General features: G+C 34.0%; 1 long non-coding RNA gene across 1 annotated transcript in view; it reads left to right on the plus strand.

Moving 5' to 3' along the window:
• LOC141547117 (uncharacterized) overlaps nt 1-22,179 on the plus strand; it is a 151,345-nt gene extending 129,166 nt beyond the window's left edge. The window contains exons 5-6 of the long non-coding RNA XR_012483516.1: nt 3,477-3,573; nt 21,999-22,179. This is a non-coding gene — a long non-coding RNA (uncharacterized LOC141547117). The remainder of the gene's footprint in view (nt 1-3,476; nt 3,574-21,998) is intronic.
• Nucleotides 22,180-22,832: the final 653 nt, after the last annotated feature.

The following is a 22,832-nucleotide window of genomic DNA, read 5'->3' on the forward strand; positions in this document are numbered from 1 at the left end:
AACACAGTAATGTTGAGTTGCCTGTCTCTTGAGCTTCCTTCTGTTCTCATCTATGTATTTTCTTAATCTTTCATTTATGGTATTTTCCTTCTTTTCCTTTTCACTGTCTCACTGTCACTATTTTTACTTTCCCATCAAACATTCCCATATAAGAAAAAGAAAAGAAACTGTCATTCTTTATAATAAACAAGTGAATTCAAATAAAACAGATGTTTTTAATATTTATTAGTTGATTTTTTATTGATTAATTAAAAAAAAAAACTTGTTTTCCATACTTCTACCAACTAGAATTATTCCAAGCTATCACCACTATTCTGGCTAAGTTGAGCTTCTTTACTAATCTAGAGTCTTTGGGGGGAAAATCCAACTCAATCCCCCCTATACTCTTGAAACACTTATTCTCTTGTCCTACTCCTAATTATGTCTTGATCAATCATAACCACATATTACTCCCAATTTCTACCTCCTTTATTCCTATTCATATGTAACTTAGTAGAGGTGGAAACAAATAAGAAAACAAGTTTGTCTGGATATGTGTAAATGTATAGTTCCACTTTCTTCTTCTGAACACTTTACCTATTCCAGGTTTTCATGAATCTATTCTCTCCTCCCACCTGAGAGTTCTTTCTCAACTAATTTCAACTGAACCTTCACTAGAACAAAAACAAATTCTATTACTTCTCTCTTATTAACTCCCTGTCACACTCACCAAAGTACATATCCCCAATCCTTTCTTTGCTCCTTAACACTGCCATGTCATCTCCCCTTTTCTTTGGAGAATCTACCCTTACATTTCATTAAAAAAAAATAATGAGACCATTCACCAGGAGCTCCATTTCCCTCCTGTAGATAATACCCAGTATCTACTTTATATAACAGTATACCTTACTAATTTCCCATTATCTCCTCCATTGCAGTTTCTGATGATGAGATTTTTTTTCTACTTAACAAAGCCAACCCCTCTACATGCATTCTTGATTTGACTTCTTCTCCTTATTCATTATTAGAATGTATCCACCATCAGCCCCACTTTCTAGTCACTGATTTTTCTCTATGTATTGGTTCTTTTATTAATATTATTATAGTCTTTTATTTATAAAACATATGCATGGGTAATTTTTCAACATGGGCCCTTGCAAAACCTTCTCCCCTAAATGGCAGATAGTCCAATACATGTTAAATATGTTAAAGTATATGTTAAATCCAATATATCTTTTTTTTAAATTTTCTTGATGGTTTTTATTTACCAGATATATGCATGGGTAATTTTACAACATTGACAATTGCCAAACCCTTTGTTCCAATTTTTCCCCTCCTTTCCCTCCACCCAGATGGTAGGTTGACCAATACATGTTCAATATGTTAAAGAATAAATTAAATACAATATATGTCTACATGACCAAACAGTTGTTTTGCTGTACAAAAAGAATTGGACTTTGAAATAGTGTACATTTAGTCTGAGAAGGAAATCCAAATGCAATGGACAAAATTAGAGGGACTGGAAATTCTATTTAGTGGTTCAAAATCATCTCCTAGAGTTCTTTTGCTGGGTGTAGCTGGTTCAGTTCCTTATTGCTCTGTTGGAACTGATTTGGTTCATCTCATTGTTGAAAATGGCCACATCCATCAGAATGGATCATCATATAGTATTGTTGTTGAAGTATACAACGATGTCGTGGTCCTGCTCATTTCACTCAGCATCAGTTCCTGTAAGTCTCTCCAGGCCATTCTGAAATCATCCTGCTGGTCATTTCTTACAGAACAATAATATTCCATAATATTCATATACCACAATTTATTCAGCCAATCTCCAATTGGTGGACATCCACGTAGTTTCCAGTTTCTGGCCACCACAAAGAGGGCTGCCACAAACATTTTTGCACATACAGGTCCCTTTCCCTTCTTTAAGATCTCTTTGGGATATAAGCCCAGTAATAACACTACTGGGTCAAAGTGTATGCACAGTTGGATAACTTTTTGAGCATAGTTCCAAATTGCTCTCCAGAATGACTGGATGTATTCACAGTTCCACCAACAATGTATGGGTGTCCCTATTTTCCCACATCCCCTCCAACATTCTACATCATCTTTCCCGGTCATTCTAGCCAATCTGAAGGTATGTAGTGGTATCTCAGAGTTGTCTTAATTTGCATTTCTCTGATTAATAATGACTGGGAGCATCTTTTCATATGACTAGAAATTGTTTCAATTTCTTTATCTGAGAATTGTCTGTTCATATCCTTTGACTATTTATCAATTGGAGAATGGCTTGATTTCTTATAAATTAGAGTCAATTTTCTCTATATTTTGGGAATGAGGCCTTTATCAGAACCTTTGAGTGTAAAAATGTTTTCCCAGTTTTAAATCCAGTATATCTATATGTATTGGTTCTTAAGTCCAGTGTTTATAAGCCCACAAAGACTATCCCATGCTTTTTATAGTAATCAGTCTAAACTTTCACTCCTTTCACTCCCTTCAGAACTCACTGTAATATTGTTTCTGATTTGATAATTCCACTGAAATTGCCTTTTCCAAAGTTACTAGTGATTTCTGAATTTCTAATTTTAATGATTTCTTCTTAATTCTCACCCTTATTGTCCACTTTTCAACATTTGAAAATGTCACCACCTTCTCCTGGTTATTCTTTCCCTTTCTTCCATTTTCATGAGTCTGTTCTCTTTTGCTTTTCCTTCTCTCTGTGACTTATCCTTCTCATTCTCTTGCTAGGTCTTCCTCTCTGCTATGTTTATTATCTGTGGGTATCTTCCCTTCTTTTTTATGGGACTTTCTCTCTGGTAGTCTGGGGTTTTATGTATTTGTATTATATAATATTCTGAATAGGGGTGTAAGTTTCAACAAGTTTTAGAATATCGAATTAGAATCTCTCGCATCTCTATGCTGATAAACTCCCAAAATCTCTTCATTCTTCCCTAGTCTCCCTTCTCCATTTTAATCCAATATCCTTAATATTTAGCCATGTCAAACTGGATATCCTGTAAGCATATCAAACTCACTATGACTAAAGCAGACTTCCTTCTATTTCTCCCAAAACTTTCTCCTCTTCTGAATGTCTCTATTGCTTAGAATCAGCAATACTGGTTTCAAGTGCCAGCTGAGATACTTACTGACAGGATTATGGGAAAGCGTCATTAACATCTCTAAGTCTGAGACAGACATCTATATGTTTCTTTATTTTTATATGGTTAGGGTGATTCAGAAAAATCTCTAATTTACTAGACCAGCCCATCAACTATGGAACTCTGGTTGACTAGTGAGAGATCTGTGGCTTAGGAGCACGCCATGTGGTGATTCGATTTGTTCCCCTTGGCTAGCCCTGAAAGATGGGGATGGACTTCCTTTGAGAATAGCCACATCATCTAAAATCCTTAAGTAGAGGTATGGAATGAATGTACATGATTTCTCTTTTTGATTGATCTCACTCTGTCCATTATTTTGTCTCCCTTAACTTTCTGCAGAGGAAAGGAGGTAAGAAGAGAATGCATTCCAAGCATGACAAAAGTTTATTGAGCATCAAGAACGATGGAGATGGAATGCCAACCTGGGGAATAACAGGTAAATTTGTGTTGAAACACTGAATGCGTAAAGGGCAATGATGTGACATGACACAGAAAGGTAGCTAGATTTCAAATGGCTTAAAATTTCAAGGTGATGAGTTTATATTTTATCTTAGGATCGAGAAAGAAGGAAGATCTGGTCAGACCTGTGCTATTATTTTTCAGCTGTGTAGAGAGTTCAGTGAGGTTGAAGGTATGAGGAATGAGATATTAGAAGCAGAAAGAAGAATATTCAAACTGTGGTCATGATATTGGAGAGAAAAGAACTGATCGGAGAAGTCGAGGAGATAGATTTGACAGTACTTAGAAACTTATTAGATTTGTGTGAGGGGTTCCCCTTAAAGTTAAAAAAAAACTTGTTTAAAAAAAAATCAAATAGAAAACAAAACATGTTTTTTTCCTTGGCATTGGTTTTCAGTCTTTTTATTAGGTTAGTTGCCCTTCAGAAATACAGGGAGGTAAAAAGAATATTTCCTGGATTCAAATGCTGGGTTCAAATGAAATCTTCTGAAGATTACTACAGGGTGACATAGGCAAGTCCTAATCTCCGCTCATTTAAATGCCCTCATCTTTAAAATGAGGGGTGGTAGAGATGACCTACAAGTTTCTTTTTTTTACATCTAAGATTATTTGATTCCATTAATTTGTCAATTAATACATATTCATTCTTTATTATTTTTGTCCACATATAAGATTTCATCCATGTAAGCAATTCTCAGTGAGATGTTCTCCCTGCTAAAGTACACAATTTAGATTTTTATTAAATGACTTTTTCTTAAAGAATGACTTGGTGCAACTTTGGGGATTTCCTCAGTCTAGGAAAATTCTGTGAAGGAAACATTATTTACCAACCTGTGCAAGAAGATCAGCATATTCTGGAATTTGCAAAAATGGCCAGTTGCCAGGGAACACTACAAAATTAACTTAATCGCTAGGGCCATATATGATGCAGAACTGGAAACCAGATTTTTCTGACCCTATTCCTTGGCAGCAATAAAAATAAGCACTCATATGAACACCACAGTGGATGATTTATGAACTCTAACCTTGACAAAAGTCACATGAGCTAAGCGGTTGAAATATTATTCCTACTAATGAGATGAAAAAACAGCTTCCTAGAATTGCAATCTAAGGTCACTCACCTATGAACCCAGAATTCCAAAGGAGACTACTTTTTTGAAATTTCATGCCCTTTCCAGCAGTTCCTATGTGCTGCTCTATGCATAAACCAGTGCCAAAAGCTGGGGTAATAGCAAAGAAATCGAAAGTGTTGCCCCAGTCCTCCAAAAGTATACCACATACCTTCCTCTAAACTCCATTTCCTTTGAATATTTGGGAGCTCAGCCTATTTCAAATTGGAAGCTAGCTCTTTTCATAGAGTATTTGGATTGGAAGGAAGTTAAAGGTCATTTAGTACAATCATTCTTATTTTACAGATAAAGATGTCTAGGCGAGGAGGGGTAATAGGGCTTAGCCAATGTCCATTTCTCTCAGGTCTCAGTAGCATGGAGATGAGGTGATGTTCAATGTGTACATCAGAGGGCTGTGGTGAGGAAAGGTCTTCTCAGAATGTAAAGGAGGGGTAGATAGGTGGTTGTGGGTCTGGACCAACAATTTCATTAGATTAGGGATCTCCCAGTGTGGAGACTTTCTTCACGGATGCAAATAAGCAACTCACTTCTAATTTATAATCTCGGGGCGTTGTCCAAGGCATGAACATATTAACTGACTTGCCCACTTAGTCACTATTTCAGAGGCAAAACTTGGACTTTGTAATCATATTTTCTCAATTACAAACCCAGATCTCTTTATGTCCAGAGCCAGCTAAGCAGTGTAGTAGGTAATAATGTGGGTCTCTGGCTTGGAAGACCTGAATTCAAATCCTGGCACTAGATGGACAAGCCAATGAACCTGTGCCTGCCTCAGTTCCCTTAAAAGTAATATTAGGACAATCCCAGCACCTATCTTCCAGGGTTGCTGTGAGGATCGAATGAGAGATAATATTTATGAAGCACATTTTGTAGGTCCCGGCACATAGTATGTCCTTCATTAGTGTTTGATTCCTCTCCTCTACCTTCTATCCACTGCTCTATACGATCTTTTCCTGTCATTATTAGAGCTTCATTTCCCAGAAACATCTAGAGCATGCAATAAGCCATCACACAGGTTTCTGGATTTCAGGAAACAGGATTGGGGGTGTGTGTATTTATTTATTTGAAGCTGTCTTTGAACAGAAATTTCTGATTTCAGCCTTTCTTTAAGTGGTGCTTCTTGTTAAGTCCCCCCAGGAGAGGAGAGTAACTGGAAAAGAATAAGCCTTAAAGTGAAATGGGGATTTGGTTCAAGTAGGAGGTAGGTAATGAGGAGATTAGCTCAGGTCAAGCAAAAAAGAAGAGGAAAAATAGATAAAGGGAGCATGCATACTAGAATAACAACTACCAGGACTCTAGATTTTTTTCACTCCCTAGTAGCTCCCAGTTTATATGGCCCTGGGCCTGGGCAGCTCCTCCAGGAAGGAGGAGACAATGGCCAAGTGGGCATTGGATTTAGAGAATTCATTGAAAAAGAGGTTGACAATTGTTTCCTAAATTAGGGCTTTTGTTATCATGAGACTATAAGAAATTTGATCCAGACTTTTCATCTAGTTCCTAGGAAATAAGAAAATACATGTTAAAAGGTGGGGGAAAAAAAAAAAAAGAGGTTGAAACAGCTCTAAAATGAATATCTTTGTTGCAAAGTTGCTCCCAGGAGGTTGTGGCCAAAGCACGAGAGAATCCAGGTGTTTCTGGGTTAGAAGGAACCCCAGAGTCTAACTGTGTAAGGCATTATGCTATAATGCCACTGTGCCACTTAGCTGTCCCTCAAAGCCTTTTAATTGGCTGCTGAGGCAGAAGCCAGAGTTCATACAAAAGATTCCAACTGTTTTTTTTTTTTTGTTTGTTTTGTTTTTTATCAAAGACAAAGAATAGAAAGACTAGGGACTCAGCATAAGAGGATCTGAGTTCAAATCTTACTGATTTTTTTTTTTCCAGTCTACTTTTGGGGACTAAGTTTCTATTTGAGATGGTAACTTTGGTTTCATTTATTGCTTTAGGTTGGAATAGGTCATTTTGAGAATAATTACATTTCATTGCAAAGTACTAAATAAGTACAAAAATATTATTCATTTGTTGAACCTGCATAAGAATACTTATGGAAAATTGTGGCTTCTAATTATATATATATATATATATATATATGTGAGAGTACATAAAATCTGTGCAGGATTGGCTGTTCTGATTGTTTTTTTCCTATATGTAAGCAGAGAAGGAAATGAAAGACAATATAAATGCCTCTCAGAACTACAAAGACTAATTTTGGATTGGAATATATTATATACTATATAACATATATATATATATATAAACATATAATTATATATATCTACATGTATATGTGTGTATATATATATGTGTACATATATATATATATATATATATATATATATATATATATATATATATATATATATATATATATATATATATATATATATATATATATATTCAAAATGTAGCCCAGATTTTCCAAAAATGTCATCTTTCTTTTTTCCAAAATATACGCATAGTTTTCAACATTCACCCTTGTAAAAGCTTATATTCCACATTTTTCTCCCTCCATTACACAGTAATGCAATATATGTTAAACATGTACAATTCTTCTATACATATTTCCACATTTATCATTCTGTCCAAGAAAAATCAGACCAAAAAGTAAAAAAAAACAACAAACAAAAAAACCTCTATTGTGATCCACATTCAGTTCCCACAGTTCTCTTTTTTTGGTTGAGGCAATTGGAGTTAAGTGACTTGCCCAGGATCACACAGCTAGGACATGTTAAGTATCCTCAGACCAAATTTGAACTCGGGTCCTCCTGACTTCAGGGCTCATGTCCTACCCACTGTGCCACTTAGCTGTCCCTCAAAGCCTTTTAATTGGCTGCTGAGGCAGAAGCCAGAGTTCATACAAAAGATTCCAACTTTTTCTTTTTTTTTCTTTTTTTTTTTTGTCTTTGATGGTTTGCAAGTAAGGACAAAGAAGAAATGTTTAGATCCTTGGGAGTAGGATGGGGAGAAGTTGCTGTAGTGGCAATAGATGGATGCTACAGCTTCCTTAGTTTTTTTTTTTTTTTCACCACTGTTCCCCCACATGCCCCATGGGGTCACAAGTCTATGGGACTTCTGTTTCTTCTACCTTTGCTGTGTTTCATTCCTCCTTATACTTTTAGGAATGAGTCAAAATTACATTATCTTATGAACTTCCAGACTTTAGAAGAAACACCAAGTTCCTTTTATCAATTGTAGCTGATAGTACAAAGCCCGGCCTATTAAGTAGTCAGCCTTGAGTAGTAACCTGCTCCAACCAGACATCTCAAAATGAATTAGTAGCTGAGCCACCTCATCCTGAAAGCAAGAGAAGGACTTGACTATAAGCTGTGACTCTGTCATTTCCAAAAGTGAACTTGACAAAGTGTCTGTAGAGGGAGAAAATGAATTCCAGGGCCAGGAGGCCCACCAAGGTTGGAGATGGCAGCATTGGGAACATTTTGTAGTAGTTGTCATAAGTCTGAGTCCACTGTGCTTGTGGCTGCTGTCCCCCCAGCTTGTCACTCTGGACCCGAGTGCCTGCTGAAGGCCGAAAGCTCTGTGTAGTGTGGTTCAGCAATGAAAGAATCAAGACAATTTTTGAGGCAGAAAAGCAGGTGATGAGGGACACTTCCATAGGCATCTATGGCAGAATCAGCCATTGGTAGTGTTTTACTCCCATCCATCTTACCTTAAACAAGTAAAATTTCAGAAGTTAATATCTCAAAAGAACTGGGATGAGGCAGTGGTAAAATTCAGAAAATGAGAAAACATAGAAAAACTTGGAAAACAAGAAATATAGATTAAGAGAAAAAATTAGGGGAAGAGGATAATGCTGCAATACCAGAAAAGGGAATTAATTGGTCACAAGAAATCAAAGAATAGTTGGAGGGCTGAATAAAAGTTTAAAGCTCTTTTATTATTATAAGAATTAGAACAGGAAAAATAAAAGGATAGCTTAGCAAAGAAGCTTGGAGGACATAATTAAGGAAATAGAACTCAAAAATTAAATTATAAAACAAGACACAAGAGCAAAATTAAAAAAAAAAAAAAAAAGCTACATCAGCAGCAAAGTGGCAGAAGAATAAATACCATATTGGATAAGCAACTATCTAGGTAATTATCAAACTCCTAGGAAATCAGATGAAACAAAAACCTTGGGTAATATTTGAAAAAATTATAAAAAGATTAAATGTACCAGATTATGTGAACCAGAGGACAGAATATAACCTATAATGATCACATAAATAAAGCTCTAAATTTTATATACCCAAAGATATGACTGCTAAAGACTTCCTGCATGAAAGAAAGAGATTAGGTTCCAATAAACTCCAATCCAAATCACACAGGACTTTGCATATAATTCAGTGAGATAAAGAAATGTTTGAAGTATGATATAACAAAAGCAAAGGGAAAAAGGCGTACTTTAAGGGCAACTTAACCTACAAAGAATAGCATCGTTTTTAAAAAGAAACTATAAAGTTAAAGATGTAAACTTGAAAAGTCTAAGAATTTACAATCTGAAAGAAGGAGATCAGATGTTTTATCCGGAATCTCAGCATCTCCTAGGACCAAAGAGGGAACAAAGAGAGATGCTTTTCAAAAGCAGCTTTTGCTAAACCCAGGAATACAAACTACTGAAGGAAGTGTTGAGGTTCAGGGACTACACTGTACAGGGCCACCAAAATGTTGAGGTTACGGAGTGCAGTTAGACTCTTCCCATATGCCAAGCCACCAAAACAATGGAGTATGCAGTGATGCCCCAAAGGTATATGGCGGTTAAGGGGTTAGTGTCAGGAATTGTCTAAAAAGAATGTGTGAGCTTACAAATTGTCTAAATCTTAATTGAGGAGAACTACACACTGCTAAGAGCTGGATAAATCCATAACAATTTTTTTCAAGGAAAGGGGATTTTAGCCATTGAGGAGGAGGTAGATGAGTTGCCAACAATAACTAGAAGGAAGACACTATTAAGAGGAAGAGGCCATAAGATGGGAGTAGATCACTGACTGGCAGTTTAAATTCACAGAGAAGGTAGCAGACTAATTCCAAAAAGGGGTTAGTGAGGGAAGGGAATTAGGCCGGCAGGCTATAACCCTAAAAGGGATTTAGCACCCTAAAAAGAGTTAGCAAAAATTTACAGTATGAGCAGATCTTTTATAAGGGAAGTATAATTTTGGGGGTGTGACTTCTTCACTTGGCATTGTGATTAGATATAATTAAAGTGAGGTTTCCAGAGACCCTGAGGGATTCTGTGGTAGGACAATAATTAAAACAAAAGGCTTACTTAGGAAGAAGAAACCCACTAAAAGTAGAGAAGATCCCATCAGTGTCCTTAGGTACTTGCCTCAGGCAGTATTGTACTCCTATAAATCTTTCAGATTTTTTTCTATTAATGCCCACTTGGATATCCAGGACTTCACCTGGACTCCCTGTTCATCAAGAAGGCTTAGGAAAATTAGAAAGCAATTTTGAAGGAAAAAAAAGATTAAGATAAATTTACTTAACAAACCAAAAAAAGCTACAAAAATATATATAAAAATCGAAAATAAGGATCAACTCCTAGGGACTAAATCAGTGTAACTAGAACAAGATTATAATATAACAAATGATCAATTTGGAAAAAATTCTCATCAAATATCTCTGATATAGGCCTGACATACTAAATTAAAAGAATTAATATAAAGAATACAAGACAAAATCACTCCCAGTGGATTAGAGTTTTCCGGAAATTAATAAACTTTTTCTGAAGAATAAAAGCCATTAATCAACAATTATATTAATAGCTTCCAAGTCACTAGTAATAAGAAAAAAACAAATCTAAAACACCCCTTAAAATTTGCTGCCTGAAATTTAACAGTGATAATAGAGAAATAATAGTACTGCACTCCTGACTGAGTTCTGAAATGATCTATAATGCAGGAGAGTTTGAATACAGAATGGCAGAGCTGTACAGGGCTAGCAGTCAGCAGTACTTTATTTCCACTTACAAAGGGAGCCAGGGAATGGATGCCAAAAGGGAATAGTCTCACTGCACAGTTATTTCCCCTGGCTGAGGGTAACGTTCATGAGGATAGTTTCTGAACATCAAACTGTGTCGTGGATTTGTACTCTAGTAGAAAGTTCTGAGTCCTTCAAGGACAACAAAACAAACAAACAAACAAATCTTAAATAATTTAATCAAAGAACCAATGTAACACCGATCAGAAACATCTCCAGTATCCAAAGGGTGAGGGAATTGAGGATATTTTCTAAATTCCCTAATAAGGAACAAGGACCTGTGTCCATAGCACTCAACACCTTTTTCCTTTCAGCGTCTAACATCTGCATTCTCTTTTACTTAGAGATACCAAAACATGGCTAGCTAAATGAGTGTCTATGTGTGTGTGTGTTTATGTATTATGCATGTGTACAAATATATACATGCATGCATTTATAAGCATATACATGTACTCATACATACACATGGACAAATACACACATATGTATGTATACGTTTGTATGCATGTATGTCAAAGGCTTCAAACCAACAAAATATGTAGAACACATGGGGGGGGATAATAGTGAAAGTTTTCATAGAATGTAGATGTTGTTCATTTGGAGAATAAGTGCAAAAATTGCGTTATGTTATGCCCTATAGCTGTGGTGGGATCTCACTGCTGGAAGGTAAGTCTTTGTCCTCCATAATTCACTATCTATTATGCTCTCACAGAGGCGGTCTTCCATCCGCAGGAATCCCACACCAGCCCTTTCTCCTTCCATCTCATTGTTCCTTTACTGAGAAAATAGAAGTCATTTCCTCTGATGTCTTTTTCCAACTCAAGCCTGTATTTCAAAAGCTTTTTACCATTCTTCATTTCTTTACCTTCTGACAAGAAGTTGCCTTTCTCCAAACTACCAAGGCCAGTTCCTCATTTCATTTCGAATTATTTCATTGTAGTTTTCCCAGGTTTTTGACTATTTCTCATAGTACAATAGTATCCCATCACATCCATATATCAGAACTTTTTCAGCAGTTCCCTAATTGATGGGCATCCCCTTTGTTCCCAGTTTTTTGGCACCAGAAACAAACAAAACAAAAAGACCTATTATAGTTTTGTATATATGGGTCATTTGCCTTTTTTAATATTTTTGAGACATATACCTTAGAAATAATATTTCTTGAGCAGAACCAGGAGATCATTATACATAGCCACAAAAAATCTATACGATGATCAATTCTGATGGACGTGGATCTCTTCAACAATGAGATGATTCAAACCAGTTCCATTTGTTCAGTAATGAAGAGAGGCATCTACACCTAGAGAAATAACCATGGGAACAGAGTGTAGACCACAACATAGCATTCTCAATCTCTCTGTTGTCATTTCCTTGCGTTTTGTTTTCTTTCTCAGTATTTCTTTTTTCTTCCTTCTTGATCTGATTTTTCTTGTTCAGCAAGATAACTGTATAAATATGTAGTATATATTGGATTTAACAAGTATTTTAACATATTTAACATGTATTAAACTACCTGCCAGCTAGGGGAGAGGGGAAAATTTGGAACAAAAGGTTTTGTAAAGACCAGTGTTGGAAAATTTACCCATGCATATGTTTTGTAAATAAAAAGCTTTAATTTAAAAAATAGTATTTGAAAAATAAATAAATAAATAAAATTACCTACCCCCCCCAAAAAAAAAAAAAAAAGGGAAGTAATATTTCTGGGCCAAAGGGCTTGCATAACTTATTAGGTTTAATTGCTCCAAATTGTTTTCCATGATGATAAACCTAGTTCATAGCTCCACCAACAGTACATTATAGTACTTGTTTTCTCATATCTCTGCTAATATTTTTCATTTTCTGTTTTGTCATGTTAGCCTATCTGGTAAATATGAGATCTTACTTCAGAGCTGTTTTTATTTGCTTTTCTTTAATTATTTGTAATTTAGAGGTTTGTTTTTTTTTTTTTTTTTTTTTTTTTTTTTTTATTGCTACCGGTAATTTGCATTGCATTTCTTTTTCTGAGAACTGCTTATTTGTGTCCTTTGATTATTTGTCAATTAGGGAATGGCAATTACTATAATAAATTTTAAATGAGACTTTTATCAAAGAAACTTACCAAAAAAGATTCCCTCCCTTTCCCATTTTTAAAATTTTAACTGCATTGATTTTATTTGTGCCAAACATTTTTAATTTTACATAATAAAAATTGTCCTTTCCTTTGGCATTTTCTTAAAAATGTTTTTCCTTCCTTCTGGGTTCATGGCTATATTCTGAATACATTAAACTACTAGCAGACCAAATCTCCAGATAATTGGGGAATTACTGAAAGGAAAAAAGAAAAAATACAAGAAGAGCTCATTATTCTTTTATGAACCAGTATTAAAGGCACAAGGAATGATCATTTCAAAATTATTGGGGGAAAAATATGGAAACTTGGACAACAGAGGACACTACAAAAATAACTTGAAAACAAATTACCGTCAACACAAAGTCAAGGACAAATTATCAAAAAGAGAGCTAGAAGGGAAATAAAACACACACACACACACACACACACGCACACACACACGCACAGACAAAACACTAACACATTAAGTCATGGATATAAGGAATATAGAGAACCATGGAAAGATCTATATGAACTGGCATATAGTTAAGTAAGCAGAGCCAAGAATTGGTGGCTATGCCAATGGAAGAGGAAAATATAATGACAAAGAAAAAAAATGAAAGTAAGTATAACAAAATTATATAGATCAAATATGATTCAATTGAAGATATGAGAAAATACCTTCAACCTATCCTTTTTGTGTATGTGGGAGGACTCCAGATATTACACGTTGCACATTTTTGGATTTTTTCAACCAATTGTGCTGATTTCTGCCCCTGCCCTCTTTTCTTTCTTTGTCTTAAAAGTATCATATTTTTTAGGATGGCTTTTTAGGTAGGAGAGGAAGTGGGATATTGAAAATAACTTTGATGGTGTAAAAAACATTAGACAATAATCATTGTATCATAGGACTCATAGAAAGTATGTTTAAAATCATTACATCCTTTCAATTTTTGCAACATCCCTTTGACTGGTTACAAATGACTCCACTTTACAGATCAGGAAAGTTAGATGCAGAGACATCTTTATACTGTCAGAAAAATGTCTTGAACAATGCTCCCCCAATTACTAACACCTCTCTATCTCTTGTTTGGTGATAAAGTATTCCAATATTCATAAATCTGACAAACAATTGCTGCCATGTTCCATGAATTTTTTTATGTTATACTTTATTCAAGTACCAGCTTTGAACTTATCTTGAGATATGGTATAATCCATTCTGTAATACTAGTTTCCAGTTTTGATAATCTGTTATTGTTGTTGAGTAAGAAGTCCTGGTCCCAATAGCTGGTATCTTTGAGTTCATTAGACATTAGGTTACTGTGCTTATTTGTTTCTGTATGATTTGTATCTAATCTGCTCAAATTTATATGTCTTTATTTTTATGAAAAGTATTCTGTAATTAGGCTTATATAGTTTCTATGAGTGTCTTGAAAGGTAACTTCCTGAGTATTTTAGATCATCCACAGTTATGTTAAATGGAATTTATCTATCTCTTCCTGTTGAATTTTGTTGGTAATGTGCAGAAATGCTAATGATTTGTGTGAATTTATTTTAAGATATGCAAACTTCTATTAAATGTTTTGATTAGTTATTACTATCATTATTGGTATTATTTAGTTTAGAAGACCACATCAGGTTATTGTTTATTTATTTATTTATGTATTTATTTTTAAACTTTGATTTCCAAGTTTTCTCCTTCCTCCACTTCCCTCAGTGAGAAGGCACATGTGAAATTATGCAAAACATTATTCTGCCCTTTCCCAAGAAAAAACCCTCAAGAAAAATAAAATTTTAAAAAAGTATTCTTCAATCCATATTCGCAGTCAATTCGTATATTCTCTGGGTATAGATAGCATTTTTCATCATAAGTCCTTCAGAGTACACTTGGATCATTGTATTGCTAAGAAAAAGTCATTGACAGCTGATCACCCCACAACTTTTTTTAAAATTAATTTTATAATTATAATTTTTTGACAGTACATATGCATGAGTAAATTTTTTTTTTACATTATCCCTTGTATTCATTTTTCCAAATTTTTCCCCTTCCTCCATCTACTCCCTCCCCTAGATGACAGGCAATCCCATACATATTAAATTGTTACACTATAACCTAGATACAATATATGTGTGTAAAACCAAATTTCATGTTGCACGGTAAGAATTGGATTCCAAAGGTATAAGTAACCTGGATAGAAAGACAATAGTGAGAACAGTTTACATTCAATTCCCAGTGTTCCGTCTCTGGGTGTAGCTGTTTCTGTCCATTATTGATCAACTGGAAGTGAATTAGATCTTCTCTATGCTGAAGATATCCACTTCCATCAGAATATATCTTCATATAGTATCATTGTTGAAGTGTATAGTGATCTCCTGGTTCTGCTCATTTCACTCAGCATCTCACAACTTTGGACACAATATACATACATTCCACTCTGCTTGCATTCACTGAAGCTTTTCTGAGAGCATCTTGCTTATAGAACAATAGTATTCCATCATAATCACATACCACTGTTGATTCAGCCATTCCCCAATTTATGGGCATTCCTTTAATTTCCAATTCTTTGCCCTGAGAAAAGAACTGCTATAAATGTTTTTTTGTATGTGTATATATATATATATATATATATATATATATATATATATATATATATATATATATATATATATATATATATATATATATATCTATCTATATCTATATATATCTGTATCTATATCTATATATATATATATACATATATATATATATATATATATATATATATATATATATATATATATATATATATATATATATATATATATATATATATATATATATATGTATTCCTTTCTTTCTTTTAAAAAATATTTTTGGGATACATGTCTAGTAGTGATTCTGTTAGGTCAAAGGATATTCATGACTTTATAAACCTTTGGACATAATTCATATCTTTTGATCATTTATCAATTAGAGAATGGCTCTTACTTTTTCATAAAATTGACAGTTCCCTATACATTTGAGAAGTGAGGCTTTCACCAGAGAAACTTGCTTCAAAATTCTGTTCAAAATATTATCGCTATTCTGTTTCTCCCCACCATTTATTCTATACTCTCTGTCTTTTCATGGTGTCCCTACTCAAAAGTGTTTTGCTTCTAGTCACCCACTCCCACAATATGTCCTTTCTACTACTTTCTGTAGAGAAAAATAGATTTCTATACCCTCTTTGAGCCAATTCTTATGAAAATGAACTCACTTCCTTTTTCTTCCCCCCCCTAGCCCTCCCTAGCCCTCTAGGGCTCTGCCTCTTTTATGGCAGATAATTGACCCCATTTTATCTCTCCCTTTCTAGCACATTCCTCTTTAACCCCATAATTTTATTTTTTAATATTGTGTCCCTTCAATTAATTTAATTAATACCTGTGTCCTCTGTCTATATATACTCCTTCTAAATAATAATAATATTATATTATTATAATGAGAAAAATAATAATGAGAAGTTATTATGAATTACAAGTGTCATCCTCCCATGGAGGAATGTAAACATAAAACTTATTATGTCTCTTATGATTTCCTTTTCCTGATTACCTCCTTATACTTCTTCTAAATCTTATATTTGAAAATCATATTTTCTATTCGGCTCTGGTCTTTTCATCATGAACGCTTGAATGTTTTCTATTTCATTGAATATCCATCTTTTCTCCTGAAGGATTATACTCATTTTGGCTATGTAGGTGACTTTTGGTTGTAAAACCTAACTCCACTGCTCCACACAATATTATATTCTAACCCCTATGATATTTTAATGTAGATTTTGCTAAAGCTTGTATTATTCTGACTATGGCTCTATTGTTTGTTTCTTTCCAGATGCTTGGAATATTTTCTCATTAAACTGAGAGTTCCCAGATTTTGACTATAATATTCTTGGGAGTTTCTATCTGGGCATCTCTTTCAGGAGGTGATCAGTAGATTATTTTAATTTCTGTTTTACCCTTATTTCTAGAATATCAAGACAGTTTTCCTTGATAATTTCTTGAGAGATGAAGTCTAGGCTCTTTTTTTTCATCATGGCTTTCAAGTAGAAAAATAATGTTTAAAGTGTCTCTTCTGGTTACATTTTCCAGGTTAATTGTTTTTCCAATCAGATATTTCACTTTTCTTATATGTTTTTCATTCTTTTGGTTTTCTCATTGCTTTTTGATTTCTCATAGTCATTAACTTCCATTTGTTGAATTTTAATTTTTAAGGGATTATTTTCCTCAGTGAGTTTTTTATATTTCCTTTTGCATTCTTTGGACTGAGAGGTCATGAAACCTTTATTCCACCATTTTAACTGTCTCCCTTTTATGGGGGGATTCTCTAGGATTCTGTACATAAACCTTCAAATTATCTGAAAAAAGCAAGTTTTATTTCCTCTTTGCCTGTGAGCATAGAGTCAATTTATTTTTCTTGCCTTATTGCTATAACTAGCATTTCTAGTACAATAATGAATAAAAAAAGTGATAATGGACATCCCTATTTCAACTTTGGCCTAACTGAAAAGGCTTTTAAAAAACTTATCTCCATTAGAGATATTGCTTCCTTTTTTTAAAAAAATATAGATAGTATTTATTATTTTAAGGTGAGCTCCATTTATTTCCATGTATGTGGGTATGAATCTGTATATGTATGTATTTTTACAAGAATGGCTTGTTTTTTGTCAAAAGTTTTTTTTTTGTGTGTGTGTGTGTTCTAAATCTACTCATATATAATATATACATACATGGATATGTGTATATTTCTTTGCTATAAATAGTCTTAATTATGTTTATAATTTTCCTAATTTTGAACCAGCCCTATATTTAGGATAGAAATATACTTGGATTGAAGTAAATGTAGGTCAAAAGAGTTTTGTGCTGTACTCTCCTTGCTAATATTTTATTTAAAAATTTTTTGCATCAATATTCAATAAGGACATTGGTCTACAGTTTTCTTTCCCTACTCTCTCTTGTTTAAATATTAAGACCCTATTTTTATACAAAGAAAGAATTTGATAGGGCCCTTCCTTAACCTACTTTTCAAACATTTTATGTCATATTGGTATTAATTGTTCTTGAAATGTTTGGTGGAATTTACTTGTAAAGCCATCTGGTCCTATTTTTTTTTCTCTTTTTGAAAATTTATTTATGATTTCTGTATTTTTCTATGATATTCCCAAAATTTTCTATTTCTGTCTTGGACTCTTCCATTCATTCACATTTACAACCTCAGAGCCATTTTTCATATTTCCCCTCTCTTTTTCCACCTTCATTCCCATTAAATTGCATTTAAAAAACACTTATAGTTATTTTTGTTTTTGTTTTGTTGCCGGTTGTTTCTAATTGCCTGAGGGAGGCTGTGATTTTAGACAATTTCTATGGTGATTGTGGATCTAAGTATAACCCTTAGGAGAGCATTATTATTAAAAAAAAAATAGAAAGACAGCATGATATTTTCATATATATAAAATTGATTTAACTGAAGGCTGTAATCTAAGGAATTGCAGGTAACTGTTTTTTGTTTGTTTTTGTTTGTTTGTTTGTTTGTTTTTCCCCTTGTATTCCAATGGAATAACCCTTAGCTTAAATATCTGAACATCTAGGTTCTGGATATGGATTTCCCCTTACTAGGCTGTGGAAAGTCACTTAGATTTTCTGCATCTCATTTTCATCTTCTGTGCAATGGAGAGATCAGACTAGATGGTCTCTGAAGTCCTTTTGAGTTTTAATATTAAACAATCTTCTTTTCCTTCCTTAATATTCTATGCCTCATATTCAAATCTTTTCTTAGATTCTACATTCTAAGATTGCTTCTGAGTATAGCATTTGGTGACCTCGATTTTATTTTTATATGTTCTTTGGTGATCATTAATGATAAACATCCCACCTTTTAAAATAATTTTTTTTATTATTACACAAAACAAAATTTGAATAAGGTTCATTTCTACTTATTATTAAAAAAAAAATCCCTCATGACTTTTTGTAGCATAAGGATGCACAATTTTTCTTTCAAGATGATTTCATTAATTATTTATGGTAAATGAAATCTTCCCTTTAATATATTATCTAAGTATGTATTTGGTAATATTCTATCAATATTTATTCCAGCAAACCCATTCACTCTTTACTGCCACTAGTGTAACTTCTTGACATTCTGTATCCCATTCATCTGTGGCCTGAACTGTTTAATGTGCTGTCCTGACCCCACCCTATTCTCTGAAACTCAATTTCTTCCTCAGTAAAATCAGAGATTTGAGCTCAAATTAGTAATAATCTGGGACTGGAGTCTGGAAGGCTTTGTTCAAAACTTGCTTCAGTAATTTAACTCTACTTGCCTCATTTTCCTCATCTGTGAAATGGAGATAATAATATCATCTATGTACCAGACTTGCTATGAAGATCAAATGCGATGATGTAAAGCACTTAGCACAATGCCTGGCACATAATAAGTAAATGCTATATCAATGTGTATTATTATTTTGGAGACAGCAAGGCGGTACCATGGACAGAGGATTTGGCCTGGAGTCAGGAAAACTTGGGTTCAAATCTGTCCTGAGATACTCAATAGCTTTATGAAGCTTGAGAAGTCACTTAACTGTATTTGCCTCCGTTTTCTCATCTGTAAAAGAAGTCCAGAGAAGGAAATGACAAACCATTTTACTATCGTTGCCAAGGAAATCACAAATGGGATCATGGAGAATTGAAACAATTGAAACAACTGACCAACAGCAGCAGCAATGATTACTATTATTGTTTACTTACTTTATGGTAGAAACTGTGCCAAACCCTGGAGATAAAAAGAAGAAAAAAGCAAACAGGTAACTTCCTTCAAGAATGTTGCACTCTAATAGGAAGAAAATAAAACATAAAGTAGAACTGGAAAAAAACAAATTTTTATCATACATAGGGAGGATGTGCAAAGCAAGCAAGAAAGTTTGTCCCCAGAAAAATAAGGCAAATGGTTTCCTGTCAGAATCCAGGTGTGTACAGAATGGGTTCTTTAAGGAAGTAGTAATAGATTTTCCATCACTGGTGATTTTTCAAGTATATCTTGTCTTGTATGATGGCTTTTGGGTGATGGTATAGAGGGGTCATCAAGAAATAGACCAATAGAGTGAATAACCAATGGATTTGTACTCACCTTTCATGGATTCAAATTCCCCAGCTGTTTCTTACTTACTACCTCTGTGGTCTTAGACAAGTTACCTGCTTAACAAGGGGGCTAACCTGCATGGTTCCTAATGTCCAACTTTGTTCTGTGAATCTAAGACAACTTTTCTGTTATAAATAATAATGAATGACCATTGAGTTTTCTTCCTCTAATTCTGAGAATGTAGGATCCTGAATGGATATGGGAAGGCTTTATAATTTCCTCTGCTTTGAAATTCTGGTAAACTAAGGAGAAGAAAGTAGCTGTAGAGTTGGGTGATGGTGATAGCAATAAGAATATAATCAATATCTATAAGAAGTTAGTGGAAAATATGGAATATGCACATATATAAAATGCCATGCTATCATGCTATAAGAAAGGAGGAAAAATATACTGTCAGTCATGGAAATGGATGAACTGATGGCAAATGATGTAAACAGAACCATAAGAACAATTTATATTATAATATTAATATTGTGAAAACAACTAACTCTGAAAGACTTTAAAAGTACTATATAAATAACCAAATTTGATACCAGAAGAATAATTAATATGAACACTGTTTCTCTAATGACTCTCTCTCATGACAGAGATAATGCTTTAATATATAGATTTTTAAAAAATGCTTTTGGGAGGTAACTAATGTAGGGATGTTTTTCTAGACTATGCCTGTGCTAAGTGAGGACTCTCTATTCATGTCTTTTTTTCCCCTGGTGGAAGGGGAGGTGATAGTGGGAGAAAATAGTGAATGTTTGATAATTGAAAAAAATAAATAAAAACAATTTCAAAAGAGTTCAGGGAAGGAAGAGGCCTTTTTCAATGGAAGAAGGGGACAATCAGGGCATGCTTCATGGAAGACTTGTGCTTGTTCTTTTAAAAATAGTAAATGTCCAAAGGGCTAACAAACTGCATGCCCTTTAGTCTAGCAATGTCTCCACTTGGGCCTGTATCCTAAAGAGATTATAAATGAAGGAAAAGGACCCACATGTGCAAAAATGTTTGTAGCAGCCCTTTTCATAGTGGCAAGGAACTGGAAACTGAGAGGATGCCCATCAGCTGGAGAATGGCTAAATAAGTTATGGTATATGAAAGTGATGGAATATCATTGTTCTTTTTTAATAATAATAGTTTTTATTTACCAGATATATGCATGGATAATTTTACAACATTGACATTTGTCAAACCTCTTGTTCTAATTTTTCCCCTCCCCCCCAGATGGCAGGTTGACCAATACATGTTAAATATGTTAAAATATACATTAAATACAACATATGTATACATGTCCACAGTTATTTTGCTGTACAAAAAGAATCAGACTTTGAAATAGTTTACAATTAGCCTGTGAAGAAAATCCAAAATTTAGGCGGGCAAAATTAAAGGGATTGGGAATTCTATATAGTGGTTCATAATCATCTCCCAGAGTTCTTTCGCTGGGTGTAGCTGCTTCAGTTCATTACTGCTCTATTGGAATTGATTTGGTTCATCTCATTGTTGAAGAGGGCCACGTCCATTAGAATTGATCATTAATCATCATATAGTTTTGTTGTTGAAGTATACAACGATTTCTTGGTCCTACTCATTTCACTCAGCATCAGTTCATGTAAGATTGTCCAGGCCTTTCTGAAATCATCCTGTTGGTCATTTCTTATAGAACAATAATGGGATATTATTGTTCTATGAGAAATGAAGAAAAGCTGATTTCAGAAAAGCCTGGAGAGCCTTACATGAACTGTTCCTGACTGAAGTGAGTAGAACTAAGAGAACATTGTCCCCAGCAAGAAGATTATGTGATGATCAACCGTGAAGGACTTGGTTCTTTTCAACAATGAGATGATTCAGGCAATTCCAATAGATGTATGATGGAGTGAACCCATCTGCACCCAGAGAGAGGGATATTGATGCTGAATGTAGATCAAAGCATAGAATTTTCACCTTTGTTGCTATTGTTGTTGACTTGTTTTTCCTCCTTTTGATTTGATTTTTCTTGTGCAGCATGATGACTTTGAAAATATGTTTAGAACTGTGCATGTTTAACCTTTATTGTATTGTTTATTGTCTAGGAAAAGAAGAAGGGAGAGAAAAATATTTGGAACACAAGATTTGCAAAGGGGAATGTTGAAAACTATCTTTGTATGTTTTAGTGAAAATAAAAAGCTATATAAAAAGGATAATGTAAAAATAGTAAGATTTTAAAAATTGAAGATGACAGATGAGAAGCGCCAGCTTGGAAAACTTCACAAACAAAGGTAGTGTGATGGGAAATGGCCAGATATTCCATTGAATGTTCAATAGTCAAGTAGAAATGAGAAATAGGATTTTTAATAACAAAAGGAGATGATTTCCTCAGATAGGTCAGGGCCATATTATTTTAAGCCTCAATAACCAGGCTAAGGAATTCAGGTCAGTGATAACATGGTCTAAATGGATATCATGCTAGATATTATGAAAGACCTAGATTCAATACCTACGTTTGGTAATTGTGCTTGGAAATTATGCTATGTGGCTTTGGTCAAATTACTTTCTTCCTTTTTAGAGAGAAGGTCCTTATCTATACACTAGGGACCATGGGTTTTAATATCGCAACTTACAGGCTTGTTATCAGAATTATACAAGATAATCCATGTAAACTTTTTTATTTTTTTTTTAAATTCTAAAATGACATTTACTTATCATCTATTATCAGTGGATTATTGGGAATCATTGAGTTTTTGAAACAAGAGAAATGACACCAGAGCTATAAAATAGGAATATTCAGGGATATATTTGGGAAGTGCCTATTCTGTGTCCCAGAGAACCCAAAATAAAAATGGAAGAGTTCTGTGTTTCTTGGGTAACATCATGCATGGAAGCAGAAAAGACAAGACCAAGTATTGAGACTCTTGTAATAGTCAAGG

This window comes from Sminthopsis crassicaudata, chromosome 6, assembly GCF_048593235.1.
Source record: "Sminthopsis crassicaudata isolate SCR6 chromosome 6, ASM4859323v1, whole genome shotgun sequence".
NCBI classification, from domain to species: domain Eukaryota; kingdom Metazoa; phylum Chordata; class Mammalia; order Dasyuromorphia; family Dasyuridae; genus Sminthopsis; species Sminthopsis crassicaudata.